Genomic DNA, 19,221 nt, shown 5'->3' with positions numbered 1-19,221 from the left:
TCATTTTTGACTACCGTCAGACCTGCTTTCTTGGGCACGACTCGCTCCTAAATCTAGCAATGCTCGCTTAATCCTAAAATTGCCAATGATGCACGAGATAGTTGGGCAACCTGGATCCTTATATTTAGGGAGAATATTATGCTGTAAAATTGCACTCACATTTTCAGCCAAAAATGCCTTCTTCTTGACATTTAAACGATGCTTGACAGTGCACAAATCTTTTAAAAATTTTGCATAGGAAGGCACTTGTTTGATTGCATCAAGAAGAGGTACATTGATTTTTACTTGCTTAAAAAGCTCAAGAATTTTAGAGTTTGGTTCAAGCTTTTGCAAGGGCTTTAATCTTTGTGAAAATGGTGCAGGAAAAGGACATTCAATTTTTTCAGTAGATGTTGGTGCTTCAGTTTCTTCATTATCCTTTTCTTTTGTCTTGGGAGGGTCAGAATCAAGTATGACTTGTGTTTGTTCTGGGACTGGTCGGTCAATAATCTTTCCACTTCACAAAGTTATTATACTCTTTGCTTGTTCTTTATGCGAAGTTGAAGATGATGCATTGCTACCGCCGTAGACTTGAGGGTTAGGTTGTGGTTGAGCTGGTAGCTTACCCTTCTCTTGAGCACTTAAAGCAGTGGTCAGCGTTGTCAGTTGATTTCTTAATTCATCATTGATTTTAGCTTGACCTTGCATGAAAGATTGCAAAGTTTCTTCAAGACTGGATTTTTGAGGGGGTGTGTGTGCATAATGAGGTTGCGGAGGTGGAGGAGTTGGGTTATATACTTGTTGAGGTTGGTCATTCCTCCACCTGAAATTTGGATGGTTCTTCCATCCAGGATTGTAAGTACCCGAAAAAGGATTATTGAAAGATTTTTGATAGGTATTCATAACATTGGCCTGATCGTGCAAGACTTCCTTGAATGCGGGTATTGTGGGGCAATCAGTGGTGAGATGGCCAGGCATCTCGCAAATCCTACAACACTCGCTGTTATGTTCTACGGTCTTAACGGGTTCAATCCTTCTAAGTTCAATTTCCTCAACCTTCCTAGTAAGGGCTGCCATTTTAGCCTGAATATCATCCTGATTACTAAGATTGTAAAGGCCCCGTGTCCAACGCTAGTAGGCTTAGGTAAAGGTTTATTCACTCTATCCCCTGTATCCCATAATTGTGCAGTCTCTGCAAGAGAATCTAAATAGTCCCATGCCTCATCGGGTTGCTTTTCCAAAAATAGACCATTGCACATAGTCTCTATAAATTGTTTTAACTGTGGAGACAACCCTTCGTAAAAGAAACTAATGGTTCTCCATGTTTCAAACCCATGATGAGGACAAGAGAGAAGCAAATCTTTAAATCTCTCCCAGCATTCATAAAATGTTTCATGATCTTTTTGTTGGAAGTTACTAATGTGCTTTTTCAAAAAGTTAGTCCTTTGTGCGGGAAAGAATTTTTTCAAGAATTCTCTTTGCATATCATGCCATGTTCCAAGTGATCTAGGTCTCAAGGAGTTCAGCCATGTTTTGGCTTTATCTTTTAAGACAAAAGGAAACAAGGTCAATTTAAGGACATCTTCCGATACATTTGGCACTCTAAATGTGATGCTAATTTCCTCAAAATCTTTAAGGTGAAGATAAGGGTTCTCGGATTCCATTCCATGATACTTGGGCAACAATTGAATTACTCCTGGTTTGATTTCAAAGTGTCCTACATTTTCAGGAATAATCATGCATGAAGGTTGACTAGTCCTAGTGGGATGTAAGTATTGTCGAAGTGTCATAACTGGGGGTCTACCTTCATCACCATGGTGACTTCCTACATCATCAGGAAAATTTGCCATCTCACAAGGCGTGAGATACTGCGAAGGAATTTCAAGGATGTGTCCTAAGGGATGATCTAAAGTTGTACGACTTAATCGACCGGTGTCGTCCCTATTCCAACCTAGCATACAAAATTTAATTTTAATTTTTTTAATGTTTTTTTTAAATAAATATAAATATAAGTACCAACTAAAGATATCCTAAAACCACATCCTAAAACAAAAATCTATTCACAATCAAACATGCAACTAAACATTACACCTCAATTTCTAATGTTTTTCTTAAATTTTTAGACAGCTCCTAACTGGTTTGAAGAGAGCACCTAAGCCTCCAATCCGGTCTAATGAACCGAGTTGACCAGGTAAGCTCTCAGGTAAGTGGAGGGGTCATGATGCGTTCGCAAAGGTCCCACTTAAAACCCACTTGCCTCGAACAGATGAACTGTCTCCCTTATAGGGACAAAGCTTGTCTAGACATCAACTAAGCCACAGAGCAAAATTGGTGCAACTTTCGGTGGTCTTCGTCCTATTGAGCTCGAATGTCCTTAGGGGCCAACGTCTAGTTGATTTTAGTTAAGCTTAGGATATTTATGCAATGGGGTGATTTTTGGGCTAAGGACGAGTGATGAAATCCCGACCTTATCTTTTTAAATAGGTTCAGCCCTTAGAATATTTTATGCAGATGCCTTATACTATATGCAACAATCAAGAGATTTTTTTTTTTAATGTTTTATGACATGACATTAAATTTCATTGAATAAGTGATCAAGCAAATTATTTATTTATTTTTTTTTAAAATTTTATGAGTTGAAGTTTGAAATTTGAATTCTGAAATTTGAAATTTTAGGTTTTTCCTCTCTTTTTTTTCTCTTTTTTAATTTTTGAATAATCACCCTTGATCTTTTCTTAAAGTTTTTTTCTTAAATTTTCAATTAGCAACAAGGGTTAATGAGATATGATAACAATAAAATTCTGATTCTAAAACAATTAAATACAGAAAATTCAAAACAGAAAGCAGCAAGGTTTCTTATTAATCTAATAGTCTTAAAAGTTTTAGAATGTCAATCCGACCGTTCAGATGAAAGAAACATAGGTCCTGCACCTAAAGACCAAATATGAGTTCAATCAGACGGTTAATTACTTTGATATCAGAGTTTGATGCAGACTATGCAGGGAATTAAAAAAAACAGCAAATTTTTTTTTTCAGTTTTAATTTTACTATAATGTTCAATCTAACTGATAGGGTACTAATTAAATCTAAAATTATACTAATAACTAAGCCGTTCTCCGGCAACGGCGCCAAAAACTTGACGCGTTCGCAAAAATATTTTCGCGAAACTAATCTCCCAAGTATAGGAGAATCGCACAAGTAGTAAATTCTCGAGAGTCCGAGGTCGAATCCTCAGGGAACGAAATATATATGAGATTATTTAATATAATTATAGATTAATTAATTCAATGAATTTATGATTTAAAATAATATTTTGCAAATAGAAAATAAATCAGTAAACAGAGGATCGAAGTTGGATAGATTAAGATGGTGTAGGGATCTGGTATCCCCCTTGATGATATTATTTTCAACAATTAAATTCCGTGATTCTTGATTAAGGATCAATCAGATAGAATAGTTCTAATCATGGAGTATATAATTTGAAATTATAAATTCAAGATCTAAGTATTTATCGTGCCGATTACGTCTACGACAAATCAAACATCGAAACAATCCATGAATCAATAAATATAAACCATAAAAGATCTATTTCATAGATAAATATGCAAGAATCAAAAACACATATATAGATATAAATCAGGGAGATCAATCGTTCAGAATTTACTTGAAAGAAAATAAAACATCAAAGGTTCCTCCATCACCCTTCACCTAGGGGATTAGCCGGCCATCAACATGAAAAATCTCCCCTGTTCCTGTTCCCCTTTTTTTTCTTTTTATTTTCGGAAACAGGGCCTCCCCTGTTTCTCTCCTCCTCTGTTTTTTTCTTTTTTTTTCAAATGAGAGCTCCCCCCCCCTCCTCTGTTTTTTTAATTTCTTTTCAAATGAGAGCCACCCTTCCCTTCCCAGCCGAGAGGGATATAACAAGCTGGCTTTTTGATCCTCCTCTCGCATGCGGTGGAGATGGCCGGATGAGATGAAATCCCGGGAGAAGAGGATGGACATGGACGGCTAGAGTTGCTCGCGGACGGAAGGATGAAGCTTTGGATCCGAAAGAATCGGACGTTGGATGAGGGGTCGCACGCGGATCGACCGCAGGGTGTTGAACGCGGAGATGCGGGAAGCTCGGACTGGGAACGGAAGATGCGTGTGGGAGCTGAAATGCAGATCTGGAAGACGTGGATGGATCGCGATCTCTTCAACGCTGGAATCGCGGACTCGGATGATGTGCTGGTGGGGAGGAAGATCTGGGAGCGTGTGATCTCGAGAGAGCTGGGCGAAAGAAAAGAATCTTGGCTCGGGGCTTTGCTGGGACTCGGGTGATTGCTGATTATGTGGCTGGAACTTGGGAAGCTCTGGTAGCTTGGCCTTGAACACAGGATCTTTGCTGGGATGAGGTGCGGATGAGGCATGGATCACAAGCGGAGAAGACGGACTGCTGGCGCTTGGGCTTGCAGAAAAAGCTGGGTCGCACGAGATGCTGGGAAAGGAAAATGCTTCGCGGGAGGGAGCTAACAGCGGAAGAATGTGGGGATGGAGCCGGCTCGCGGACGGTTGAGCTTGGGCTCGTGGAAGAAGCGAACTCACGGGGTGACAGCTGGGATGAATAAATCATGAACTCCAAAAGCCTCCTGCGTGACACGTGGAATAGATGCTGGCTTGCAGGTGCTTGGGCTTGCAGAAAAATGAAGCTGCGACGAAGTGGACCGCTGAACTTGACCTCCTTTTAGTGTGCAACTGGGGTCGATCCACAGTGATGCATCTTTTTGAACCCAATGTGCATTTTAGCTTTGATTTCGGATCACCTGCACCCCACAAAAATATAATATTAATACAGCACTTCTATCATTATTTGTTAGCAATAATACCAATTTAAGTGATGTGTAGATCACAATTTTGTGCTCTCATCATTGTATAATGTCAACAAACTCCTGTCCAACAATTTTCTTTCTCAATTGCAAGTTTAAGGTCGTTCTGCATAATTTTCACATACTTGGCCTCTTTGAGAGATGTGTAGCAATGGTTTCTAACCCTCTTAAATCTAGCCATGAACCGTTCTACAGATTTGCCAAGCTACTGAATCGGCCTAGCCTTGTTAAGTACTTAAACTTTAGGCTCGATACAGTAGAATTCTGTATGGAATTGACACTCCAAATCCTGCCAGGTATGAATGGAATTGACAGGTAAATTCATGTACACATGAAGACCAATCTTGTTAATGAATTGGAGAATAAGCAAAGCTTTAGAAAGTCATTAGCATCGGCTTCACTGCATTAAACAAAAAATCGATAGATGTGTTCAATGGTGGATATTTATCATCCCCTAAAAATCTTGTGAACTTTGAAACTTTGTAATGTCGTAGAACTCATATACTTGATTATACCAAACAAGATATGGCTTCGACTATCTTAAAATAAGCCAATATCCACATCCTAGTGTTGGAAATTGTGTCCTAAAGTTTATCGTCAACTTGTTGATGATTGAGATGCATATGAATTAATAAATAATAAAAGTTATTTGATATTTTTTGTCGCATATCTTATACATCTTCATGAACTCATGTAATGTGATGAAATTCTTAGGACTCTTATAAATGATAAAAGAGAATTTGTCTACGAGTCCTTAAACCTGTTCAGGACCGAACTATACGTTATTACTAGGACAATGGCATTATCAAGTATCGGTCGTTGTGTACCATATTTGTTGGTTATCCTCTTAACCAAGGAGTGTAGAGACACTAGTATGCCACACAAGTAAAATGTAAGAGTACATTTCACTAAACTGACCTATTCCGGAGCTTTCTGCTGTCAAGAGATGTTCCGAGTGGATATGGGTATAAGTATCTCTCCGACCTGAGATCACCATGGTGACTAGTAAGCAATTTACTATACTTTGGTAATGGACTATTTGAATTTCTAATTTAGTGACGAAAGTGTTCTGGGTACAGTCAAGTACTTGCAAAGTCCGTGTGTGAGTCAAGAAGAGATTAACCCCTCCTGGTAACAGGACATAATGCTCTTGTGTTCAATTTAGCAAAATCTTGGCCAGGATAATCCTTGTAAGGAATCACAGGATTTGTAAAGTTGAAACACATTTTGGATGAACTGATTAAATAGTTGACAGCGAACTTTGAAGTCATCCTAAGCATTCAGATTCATAGGGATATATTATATAGTAACCATAGTCCAAGAGTTCTTGAATGTTGCTTTGCAATAATTCGGCCTATCCGAACGTCGGATACCATTGCTAGATGGTCATTTAAATTTGTACAAGAAGTTGTTCTTGTGCTACCGGCTTAGGTTCGAACCTATGGGGTCACACGCATAGAAGTTTCTGGGTTGATCAAATGGTTGATTGATGATTAAGAATCATCCATGGATACATTGTTCAATTCGATCGATAAATTACCTTAAGCAAAGATTGCAGTAATATAATTATTGAATTATTAAAAAATTAACTATCAATTAGATTGCTAATGAACTCAATTTGATTGAATGATTGGGCTTAGGTTGAGCCAAATTGAATAAGATTCAATTTGGACTACATCAGGGTTTGACCTAATTGGATTGGGTTCGACCCAAGTAGATTGGGTTTGACCAAATTGATGGAACTTGACCAAATTGGATTGGGCTTTATCCGAGTTTCAAAAATTTAGTATTTGAAAAGGAGAAGAATCCCTAAAAATTAGGAACCTAGCTTTCCTTTTTGGAGAAGGATTTGACACCTCATCTTATCTCCTAAAAAAAAGGTGCCTCTCTTCTTTATTTGGGCCAATTGTTGGCATGGGAAATCAGAGGAGGAGATCCCATATTTTCCTAAAAAGATGACACCACAAACCTCCCAAAAATAATGCATTAAGATACCTAATTTGTAGGAAATCTATGGTGCATGAAGAGGATGATATACGACAACAAAGTTTCGCGCATGACTCCCTAATTTTTAGGAGCTAATGCACGAATTAAAAAAGGGAGAGAGGGAGTCAGACTCCATCTCTATTCAGCCATGGAGATCCCTATTTTTTAGGGATCTCCAAATGCCAAAAGGTTGGCGTTTGGATCCTCTTATGGCATGGGGGTCTTTGGCTATAAATGACCCCTCCAAGCCTAGGGTTGTTAGTGAAGTTTTGGGGAGGTATAAGTTCTAGAAAAATTCAGAGAAGGTGCCACCCACCTCTTTTCCTTCTTCTCCTTCATCTCCATCCTTCATCTTCTCTAAGAACAATCAAAAGTTGATTGCTTCGAAAGAGAAAGGTTCAACCATTGTAGCACCTCCACGTGAGCTAGCACTCTTGTAGACGTCGATCATTCTGAAGCTTTGCGCGGACGATCCATAGAGGCCGAACACATGTGCGGCTACAGAGCATGATTAAGGCATCATCAAAGGCTTCCAACAAATCAGGTATGAGATTTGATCTTTTTAAATATTAAGATTAGATCTTAACATGATTGCTGAAATTTCATGGTTGCTGAAATTTCAGAATTGTATGTTAGACATACAATCATAGTTTCATGTTTTACATAAATGTTTAAATCTTATTTTTATTTTTATGGTAGAGATTAGATCTCAAGCATGCATTAAAAATTAATGAGTTTGATTTTTAATTGCTTTCGCTGATATTAAACAAAATTTTAAAATCATGCATGCTACTCGCAAAGGATTCCTTTCAATGGTATCAGAGCCAAAGGTTCATATAATGTTTAAACGTTTATGTTTAAAACATGATTTCTAATCCTAGTAGTCAAGTAATCAGATTGGGTGGATCACCCGGCTGTCCGATCATAGGAGAAAGATGGGTTTCATGACCCTCTCTTTTTATTCAATGGGGTCTCCTATGGCATGTCGGGGTGCCATTGTGATCAAATCCCTTGAAGATGAACCGCAAAAGAAAGATTAAAAATTATTTTAATCTTAGTAATTAAATCAAAGATCATAAATAAGTTTAGATGAGATCTAAAAGGATTTATGATTGAATTATTTGCTGTTTTTGCATGATTAATCAAATCTGAAAAATAAAGTTGCATGTGATGTAAACTGTCCAGGTAAAATTTATGTTGTTATATATATGTGATGTATGAACATGAATTAAATCTGATTTAAGCATATTTATTTGACAAACCTAGATCTTAAAATTGTTTTAAGAACTAAAGTTGGAAATTGAACATGTGATTTAATGACTTGTGCAATGATCTGAAATTTTTCGAATCGTACACTTAATTAAAAATTAAGTGATGAAATCGTAGACCTAGAATTGAGAATTGAACACTAAGGACATTGCATAAATCTTGGAGCTTGGGTTAGCTCAAATTAGGTCTGATAAACTGAGTTAGACCTAGGGTTAAAATCAAAGATGGATTAATTAGAGTAGTTGATCAAATCTAACTAAATTGTAATTAGATTAGGTCAAGGATGCTCTAAATCAAATACAATAGTTGTACTTGATCAAGTCCATGTCTTTGATTTGACCAAATAGAACTTGATCGAGGCTCAGTGGTTGAGCCCGAGTCATAAAGATGGTCAAATCAAAACTGATTAATCAATTGGTATCTAAGATAAGTTTGGCAGCTTTGACCGGTGGTCATTAATTGGGAGCTACTCGCACTGATTCTGTTTTTGACAAGTTAATCGCATATCCCTCCCACCGATCTCACTTACCTAGCTGACTTGGTGAATCATGTTTTGACTAGATCACTTAATAATTCGAGTTGACCCATGCCTATAAGAAAAATCAGTGTGACTGATTTAGGTGCCTATGAACCGGCTTGAATCTAGTTCTTTTAATCTGACTTGGTGAAATCAGAGGGAGGATCAAGATTAGCCGGTCCTTCTCTTCTCTATTAAATCAAATCCTCTAAAATTATTAGGTCCCTAAAATAAAATAGTTATGCAGATAACTACCTCATTGCCTCCCATTAAGATGAATGATAATGGGTCCAGTGGCTTGATAATCATTGGAGGCGCCACACGCCTGGTGCTTATCTGCCATTGGAATTATCATCCATAATATGATGAGTAAGTTGAACTTTTTATAGGGTAATCAGGTTGGTCGAGCCACACTCGGGCCTGGCTATCTGTTAGTGGGTTACACTGAATTCTGTCATGTTAATGGTTGGACCTGATTAAGACTTTCAGTGGAGGCGCCACACGCCTGCTGAAGAGGAGCCTGGGGCAGAATTGACACTAGAAATTGTTTGATTGAAACAATTGGTTAAGAACCTACCCATAGGTACACATGGGTTGGCCGAGCCACACTCGGGCCCATATGCAATCTGTGTGGATTCTAGTGCCTGCTAAAGGATTAGAATAATTCTTCGGATTGGAGGTAGAGGTTACCAATTCGTATAAAATAGTGTAAGAACCTCTAGACCAAAGTCCAAGTCTTTAAGTTTAATTAATTTGTATACTAATAAGTGTCATGTTTTTTCTTTTATGCAAAAATGGCTACAAATTTATTGCTCCGATCATTATTAGATAGTGATAAACTGACAGGACCAAATTTAATAACTGGCTTAGAAAGTTGAAAATTGTCCTAGAACACGAGCGGATTCTGTACGTTCTGACAGATCCGGCACTTGAGCAGCCTGCTTCGAATGCTCAAAAAATGGTCCGAGGCACTTACATGAAGTGTCTCAATGATCGAACCACGATCAGTTGCATTATGCTAGCTGCTATGAACGACGAGTTCAGTCACAGGTTCGAGATTGCTCAGCTAGAAGACATGCTTCAAATGTTGAACGAGTCTTTAGCATTCCCGACGATGTTGAAAGGCACAAGACTAATTGTGCCATTTTCAGCGCCCGAATGAAGGATGGGGCCTCAGTTACTGATCATGTACTATATATGATCGAGTTGATTGAGTGCTTCAACATGCTCGAGTTTTTCCTGCACGATCAACTAGGAAGAGATGCGATACTGAATTCCCTGCCTGCATCTTACTGCCCATTCCTTACTCATTTCAGAATGACAAAGCCTGCAGCGAGATCACTGTTAGATGTATGCCCTAGAAGCCAATTTTGGCTGACACATTATTAATTCTAGGACATAATTTGTACTTGACTTTATTATTATTGAATAAATGAAAGGCATCTTTTTCATTCATATTATTATTGTGTCTATGAATCGTCCAAGGAATTAATAAGATGATGATACATATTCTCAAGAGTTGAGAATTTGAGCCATGTATCATTAGTGATTAATTACTGAACGCTCCTGATCGATGGATCATCACGAGGACGGTGATCGATCCGATGAGATCAGTGCACAGATTACTTTCCTTATGGATGGACGAGACTCGAGTCCACAGTGTGGCGACACTGAAGTAATAGTGCAGGTGCTTGTTAAGAACAAGGGTACTGAGCGTGACCAATACAAGAAGTCACTTGGATGTCTATCCACTCGTCAGTGACTTGCTTGATGTTGCAGTAGTGTGACTGGTCCTTTGACCTGCGGTGCTTCGGCTACTCACAGTGAGGTTATTGTAGTTTGACTGCACACATACATGGTCTCTAGCCATATAGGTCCATGCAGTGTAGATTGGCTGCAGTAAGTTCACTGTAGGAGTAAGGTATGCACCTATAAGGAATCTATCGACCTTGATAGATAAGGAGAGATCCTATGTGATTTATAAGACTGAGTTCGTAAGACCTCGACCGGGGCAGATTGCATAGTGGAGAAAGAGTTTTCCACTCTCGAACTTAAGTCGAATAAATCTTGACATGTGACAGACGAAGGGGTTTGACGAGTTATCCATGACCTCCGTACTAAAGAGATCCACGATAGAAGGACTGTATCACATGATAACTGTACCTAGAGGTTCATCATTCTATTCTGCTGGGTAGCCACTACATGCTGCTAGGTGTCACTAGTGGATGGTGGGACTCATAGGGATTATCTTGATGATCGATAAACCCTAATGAGTAGAGTTGGAATCGTTCCGACCCATTGAAAGGAGTTTTCAATGATATTGTGATAGAGATCACAATATATCTCACTATCAGTCAGAGTAGAACCTATGGGGTCACACACACTAGAGGCATTGACTGATCCGATGGTTGAATCGTGATTAGGAATTACAAGTAATCAATTCGATTGATAATAAGTTGAAGAAGGAACAAAGGGAATTGATTAATTAGACTTAAAACAAGAGTCCTACTTGGAGTAGGATTCGTAGAGTCCTAATTGGATTAGAACTAGGAATCCTACTTGGACTGGGATTCCTACTTGAACTGGGAATCCTATTTGGAGTAGGACTAGGATTCCTACTTGGAATAGGATTTCTATAATCCTAATTAGATTAGGAGTTTTGAATTAAATTTGAATTCCTACTTGGAGTAGGATTCCTAGAGTCCTAATCGGATTAGGACTTCGAATTCAAATTAGAGTCCTAATTGGATTAGGACTAGAATTAAACAAGTCCTAATTGGATTAGGATTTCTTAAGTCCCAATTAATTATTAATCCAATGAATCAAGATGACTCCTAATTAGATTAGGATTGAAGAGTTCAATTGAGTCATGGTTCATTCAAGTTCTAATTGGATTAGGACTAGCATAGATTGAACCCAATTGATTCATGATTTGGACTAAACCAAATAGGAGCCCTAGATGCCTTTAAAAGGCTTTGAAAGGAGGTGCCCTAATGATAAGTGGAAGCCCTCCTCCTCTCCAACTCGTGGCCACCCTTCTCCCCTCTTGGTTTCAGCCGCCATCAGCAAAAAGGTGAGAAGAAGAAAGCTTGGCGGCAGCCTCCTCCCTCCTCCTTTGCTTCATCCAACACAGGGGAAAGAAAAGGGCTGCAAGGTGCTTTGATTCTTCTTCAAGATCCCTCCTTCTTCTTCCTCCTCCCAAGCACAATCAAGAGTTGATTGAAAGGGAGGTGATCAGCCATCAAAAATATATCTCTGCAAGGGAGCTAGCACCCCGGGGAGATTGGAACGTTTGGATCGGTTTCTGCTTCGTGTGGATATCCGTAGAGGCCGGACACTTGAACGGCTTCAAGCGAACCTTCATCCAAAACTACGATCATCAGTTTGCGGTGATCATCTACCCGCACAAGGTGAAGATCTGATCTTCTAATGTTATTTAAAAGTTTTTAATCCTTATCTATCTACGAACGGTTTTTAAACAACGTTCATGCGATGAACGGTTGATCCCGCGCATGCCTCTTCCGCTGCATCTGAATTTTTTTAAATTTCAGCGGCATGATCGGGGTATTCCAACAGTGATATTAGAGCCTAGGCATCGTAGATTAAGGTAAGAATTAATTATTAATAGGCTTATTAGATCTAAAATTTAAATGATTATGCATGCTGAAAATTTTCTGCATGCAGATTTTTTCTAGGGTGCTGATTTTTGCATGCTGATTTTTATGTGATAAAAGGATGATTCTAATTGCATTATTAATGGGATTACAAAGTTTAGAATCATGATTAGCATGATCAGAAACCTATGTCATAACATAATCAATTAGATTTTATATCTGAAAATTATAATTGCTGCATGTGGTGATGATCATAGGATTCAAACCCTTTTGGTATCAAATGTAATGACCTGCGATGTGATCTGTAATGTCATGTAATTTTTCAGATGCTTGCATGCATCTTATTTGATATTTTGAGAGGCCTGCGTGCCTCCTAAAAGGGGATATAATTTGTTATTATTTTTATTTTACATCTGGTTGTATTTCTGTGATGTGATGTACGTCAACGATCAAGTTGAAGACAAGGCATGAGATGAACGGCGATCTAAGCGGTTGATGGCGATTGGATCAAGAGTTGGTCAAGGATCGAACCAAGGAGGCTTGGAACCAATTCAAGAGTTGAAGACAAGTTGATCGATTGACGTGCATGTGCTTGTAATATGACCTAATTAGAATCCATGATCATCACCTAGTTAAAGTTTAGCTTTATTTGATGATGCGATTATAACTGCCTGTGATGTGCCGTTTGCATGTGATGTGAATGAGAGCGGGGTAGATAGGTTTACATGTGTTGTAACAAACCCAATGAGACCTAAATTAAAACCTCCTCAATCAAGTCGAGAGTGAACCAACATGAGCAAGTCATATTAGATTAATTGATCTAATTGGTGTCTAGGAAAGCATGAAAGGTGGTTACTTAATTAGGACCTTACTCTTTGAGTAAGGGGAGCCTCCCACCTGCTTATTTGGCCAATTGTTCGATTACCTCTTATGAAGAGCCCAAGTTGCAAACACTAAGACCTGATTAACCGATATTAAGTCCAAAGGTCTTCCACTGTAGTAGAGCTGCTAAGGTCTTTCTGATGTTGATTTGTCTCGGCTGGACACAGTGGGCAAGTTGCATCGGGGTGCTGGACCTCTCTATAGACATGAGATGTTGTAGGGTAAAGGTGGGGTTGGGCACCAATAACTGTTAGGTGAGGACCCAATGACGACTTTATTCCTACGGTTATACGGTGGGTCTGACTTAACCAAGAAATGGGACCAATAACTGTTAGGTGAGGTCTTCATGGCTTAGAGACCAAGTTGCACTGCAACATGCTTGAGAAGCATTGTACAAGAGTTGTACACTCATCCATCTATGTGTCACCAATAACTGTTAGGTGAGGTGCCATGTAGATTGGTGAGACCGCAGTACCTACTAGAAATCCTAGTCGTGTAGGATTTCCATTTTCCTACTAGGGGAGTGTGAGGAATTCGAAAAAATAGTGGGAGGTACATTTATTCTAAAAGTCCTTAGAATAGATTAAGGATCAAGTACAAAAGTCTAACTAGAATCTTTACTCTCTGCAGATCATAATATCAGCCTCAAATCCTTTGACCCATATTCTTGAGACCAACCGATTGTCTGGTACCAATTACAGAGACTGGCTTAGAAATCTCAAAATTGTTCTGAGTTGCGAGAAAATAGGCTATGTGCTCGACAATGACATCCCCACATTACCGGCACGTCCGACTACTGATCAGCGTGCGACGCATGAAAAGTGGACAGACGATGACATTAGGGTCAAGTGCTATATCATGGCATCCATGTCCAATAAACTCCAATGCCAGCATGAGAATATGAAGACTGCTAGGGACATACTTGCACACCTGCAAGAGTTGTATGGTGAGCAGAGTCGCACAGCTCATTTTGAAGTGTCCAAGAGGCTCTTCAAAGCAAAGATGCGCGAGGGGCAGTCTGTCCATGATCACACTCTGACTATGATCAAGGACCTAGAGGAGCTTGAGAAGCTCGGTATGAACATGCACAAGGAATTACAAGTAGATCTGATCCTTCAATCCCTTCCTGATTCATTTGGACAATTTATAGTAAACTATCACATGAATAAGATTGATTGCACTAAGACTGAACTAATAAATATGTTGGTAACTGCTGAGGGAGCCTTGAAAGGTTCAAGGGGCAATGTCCTTGCTGCTGAGTTGACTTCTGGTTCCAAGAGAAAGTCTACTTGGAAGAAAAAGAAGCCTGCTAAGAAGCAGAAGAAAGACAAGAAGCCAAAGAAGGAAGTTCAAAAGAAAAAGGCTAATGACAAAGAAAAATGTTTTCACTGCAATGTCGACGGTCACTGGAAGAGAAACTGTCCTTCATACCTCAAAAGCCTGAAGAACAAGAAGGCTGACACACCTTCAGAAGGTATAGACTTGCTCATAATTGAAACCAATTTAACGGTTTCTTCTACTTCTAGTTGGGTTATAGATTCTGGTTCTAGTGCTCATTTGTGCACTACCATGCAGGGTCTAAAGGAAAGTAGAAGGCTGGCGGAAGGTGCGGTAACCCTTCGGGTTGGCAACGGGGCAAAAGTTGCTGCTGTGGCTGTGGGCACCTACCATCTGTGACTACCGTCTGGTTTTAGTTTATTACTTAGAGACTGCTATTATGTACCTGTTGCTAGCAGAAATTTGATTTCTGTTTCATGTCTAGCACAGGAAGGTCATGTTTTTACATTTGACAAAGACTGATGTTCTATTTATTTAAGAAATAAAATAGTCGCACGTGGTTTTATGATTGACAGTCTCTATCATTTGCATATGGATGTATCTATAAATATGTCTGAGCAAGAAGTGAGTGCCAAAGGATCCAAAAGATCCAGAGATAAGATAAACCAAAAATATTTGTGGCACCTCAGGCTTGGCCATATTGGAGAGGACAGAATGAACAAAATGGATAAAGATGGGCTTCTCGGCTCATTGACTTCCGAGTCATATCCAGTTTGCGAATCCTGTCTTCAAGGAAAAATGGCTAGATTGCCCTTTGTAGAACATGGGGAGAGGACCACTGAAATACTTACCCTAGTACATACAGATGTATGTGGCCCATTCGATGTGCTAGCCAGGGGACGTTATTCGTACTTCATTACCTTTACCGATGATTATTCACGGTATGGGTATGTGTATCTTATGAGATACAAATCTGAATCTTTTGAAAAGTTCAAAGAGTTCAGAAATGAAGTAGAAAAACAAACTGGAAAACCCCTTAAGGCTCTTCGATCAGATCGAGGAGGAGAATACCTTAGTGAGAAATTTCGAAACTATCTCAAGAAAAACGGCATAGTCTCACAGTGGACACCTCCGGGTACACCTCAACTCAACGGGGTGTCAGAGAGGAGAAATCGGACTCTATTGGATATGGTCCAGTCCATGACGAGCTTCACTGATCTACCAATGTTTCTTTGGGGAGATGCCTTACTTACCGCAGTATATCTACTAAATAGAGTCCCTCTAAATCCGTTCCTACCACACCGTATGAGATATGGCATGGTAAGAAACCAAGTCTTGGTCATCTCAAGATTTGGGGATGTCCGGCCCACGTCAAGAGACTACAGGCGGACAAACTAGAGGCTAGGACCATAAGTGCTCGTTTTATAGGATATCCTAAAGAGTCATTAGGATACAATTTTTACGTCTCAGAGGATCACAATGTGTTTGTGAGCCGTCATGCCATCTTCTTGGAAAATCAGTTTATCCTTGATAGAGGCAGTGGGAGGAAAATTGAGCTTGAAGAGAAAGTCTCTGAAAAGCAACGAGTCATGGATCCTATCGAATCCATTAATACAGAGCCAGTACACGATGTCCCTCAACCACCTCGCAGATCAAGTAGGGTCTCCCATCCTCCCGATAGATACTTAGGTATACTAGAAGAGGATACCGAGGAAATGTTCCTAGTGGGAGATAGGGATCACATACAGGATCCCAAAACCTACAACGAGGCGATATCTGATGTCGATTCTGAGAAATGGTTGGAAGCTATGAAGTCAGAATTAGACTCCATGCATTCCAACCAAGTTTGGACCTTAGTAGATCCACCAGAAAGTATTGTACCTATTGGATGCAAATGGATCTACAAAAGAAAGATTGGTTCGGTGGAGAGGTAGAGACCTATAAAGCAAGGCTAGTGGCGAAAGGGTACAGTCAACGCGAAGGCATAGACTATCAAGAGACCTTTTCACCTGTAGCCATGCTAAAATCCATCTGAACATTGCTTGCCATTGCAGCATTTCATGATTATGAAATCTGGCAGATGGATGTGAAAACTGCTTTTCTGAATGGATATCTTGATGAAGATATCTATATGGAACAGCCTTTGGGTTTCACTTCCAGTGATAGAGATCACAAAGTCTGCAAGCTGCAAAGGTCCATTTATGGACTATAGCAAGCATCTCGGAGTTGGAACACTCGTTTTGATGACGCAATCAAAATGTTTGATTTCATCAAAAATGAAGAGGAACCGTGTGTTTACAAAAAGGTTAGTGGGAGTGCTGTCGTTTTTTTCGTACTGTACGTGGACGACATCCTCCTGATAGGAAATGATATTCCCATGCTAATCTCGGTCAAGGTCTGGTTGTCAAAAGAGTTCTCCATGAAAGACCTTGGGGAAGCATCCTATATTTTGGGAATAAAGGTCTATAGAGATAGATCTAAAAGGATGCTTGGCCTATCACAGAAGATGTACATAGAGGAAGTGCTGAAAAGGTTCAGCATGGAAAACTCTAAAAGGGGTCTCTTACCCCTAAGGCATGGAATTCATCTCTCCAAGAAGATATGCCCCAACACATCTGAAGAGATTCAACGCATGAGCAAGATCCCCGATGCATCAGCAATAGGGAGCCTCATGTAAGCCATGCTATGTACACGACCTGATATAGCTCTTGCTGTGAATGTCACAAGCAGATATCAGTCAAATCTAGGTGAAGAACACTGGACAGCTGTGAAGAATATTCTTAAGTACTTGAGAAGAACTAAAGATTTATTCTTGGTTTTTGGAGGATCATCAGAGTTGAAGGTAGAAGGATACACATATTCAAACTTCATGACTGATGTCGATGATAGGAAGTCAACATCTGGATATGTGTTCTTGTGCAATGGTGGTACGGTGAATTAGAAGAGTTCTAAACAACCAATCATTACTGATTCTACTATGGAAGCTGAATACATCGCCGCCTCTGAAGCTGCTAAGGAAGGCTTCTGGTTCAAGAAATTCATTGCGGAATTGGATGTAATGTCATCAGATGCCATAACACTCTACTGCGATAATAATGGCGCCATAGCTCTTGCTAAGGAGCCAAGGTCTCATCAGAAGTCCAAGCATATAGAGCGGCGCTTCCATCTCATACGCGACTATGTTGAGAAGAAGTATGTCGAAGTGCAGAGAGTAGACTCCGTGGACAACGTGGCAGACCCGTTCACTAAACAGCTAAGTCAGCAAAAGACTGAAGTCCACCTTGAGAAGATGGGACTAAGATATATAACTGATTAGCTTTAGTGCAAGTGGGAGATTGTTAGATGTATGCCCTAGAAGCCAATTTTGGCTGACACATTATTAATTCTAGGACATAATTTGTACTTGACTTTATTATTATTGAATAAATGAAAGGCATCTTTTTCATTCATATTATTATTGTGTCTATGAATCGTCCAAGGAATTAATAAGATGATGATACATATTCTCAAGAGTTGAGAATTTGAGCCATGTATCATTAGTGATTAATTACTGAACGCTCCTGATCGATGGATCATCATGAGGACGGTGATCGATCCGATGAGATCAGTGCACAGATTACTTTCCTTATGGATGGACGAGACTCGAGTCCACAGTGTGGCGACACTGAAGTAATAGTGCAGGTGCTTGTTAAGAACAAGGGTACTGAGCGTGACCAATACAAGAAGTCACTTGGATGTCTATCCACTCGTCAGTGACTTGCTTGATGTTGCAGTAGTGTGACTGGTCCTTTGACCTGCGGTGCTTCGGCTACTCACAGTGAGGTTATTGTAGTTTGACTGCACACATACATGGTCTCTAGCCATATGGGTCCATGCAGTATAGATTGGCTGCAGTAAGTTCACTATAGGAGTAGGGTATGCACCTATAAGGAATCTATCGACCTTGATAGATAAGGAGAGATCCTATGTGATTTATAAGACTGAGTTCGTAAGACCTCGGCCGAGGCAGATTGCATAGTGGAGAAAGAGTTTTCCACTCTCGAACTTAAGTCGAATAAATCTTGACATGTGATAGACGAAGGGGTTTGACGAGTTATCCATGACCTCCATCCTAAAGGGATCCACGATAGAAGGACTGTATCACATGATAACTGTACCTAGAGGTTCATCATTTTATTCTGCTGGGTAGCCACTACATGCTGCTAGGTGTCACTAGTGGATGGTGGGACTCATAGGGATTATCTTGATCGATAAACCCTAATGAGTAGAGTTGGAATCGTTCCGACCCATTGAAAGGAGTTTTCAATGATATTGTGATAGAGATCACAATATATCTCACTACCAGTCAGAGTAGAACCTATGGGGTCACACACACTAGAGACATTGACCGATCCGATGGTTGAATCGTGATTAGGAATCACAAGTAATCAATTCGATTGATAATAAGTTGAAGAAGGAACAAAGGGAATTGATTAATTGGACTTAAAACAAGAGTCCTACTTGGAGTAGGATTCGTAGAGTCCTAATTGGATTAGAACTAGGAATCCTACTTGGACTGGGATTCCTACTTGAACTGGAAATCCTATTTGGAGTAGGACTAGGATTCCTACTTGGAATAGAATTTCTATAATTCTAATTAGATTAGGAGTTTTGAATTAAATTTGAATTCCTACTTGGAATAGGATTCCTAGAGTCCTAATCGGATTAGGACTTCGAATTCAAATTAGAGTCCTAATTGGATTAGGACTAGAATTAAACAAGTCCTAATTGGATTAGGATTTCTTAAGTCCCAATTAATTATTAATCCAATGAATCAAGATGACTCCTAATT

General features: G+C 39.6%; 1 pseudogene; it reads left to right on the top strand.

The window, feature by feature from the left end:
- Positions 1–1,308: 1,308 nt before the first annotated feature.
- Positions 1,309–1,406, top strand: LOC120106109 (small nucleolar RNA R71; annotated as a pseudogene).
- The last annotated feature ends 17,815 nt before the right edge of the window (positions 1,407–19,221 follow it).

Source organism: Phoenix dactylifera, chromosome 6 (genome assembly GCF_051530095.1).
Source record: "Phoenix dactylifera cultivar Ajwa chromosome 6, Ajwa_hap1_PhDact_Kaust_v1.1, whole genome shotgun sequence".
In the NCBI taxonomy this organism is placed as follows: domain Eukaryota; kingdom Viridiplantae; phylum Streptophyta; class Magnoliopsida; order Arecales; family Arecaceae; genus Phoenix; species Phoenix dactylifera.
The sequence above is the reverse complement of the archived record's forward strand: the minus strand, read 5'-3'. Positions and strand labels throughout refer to the sequence as shown.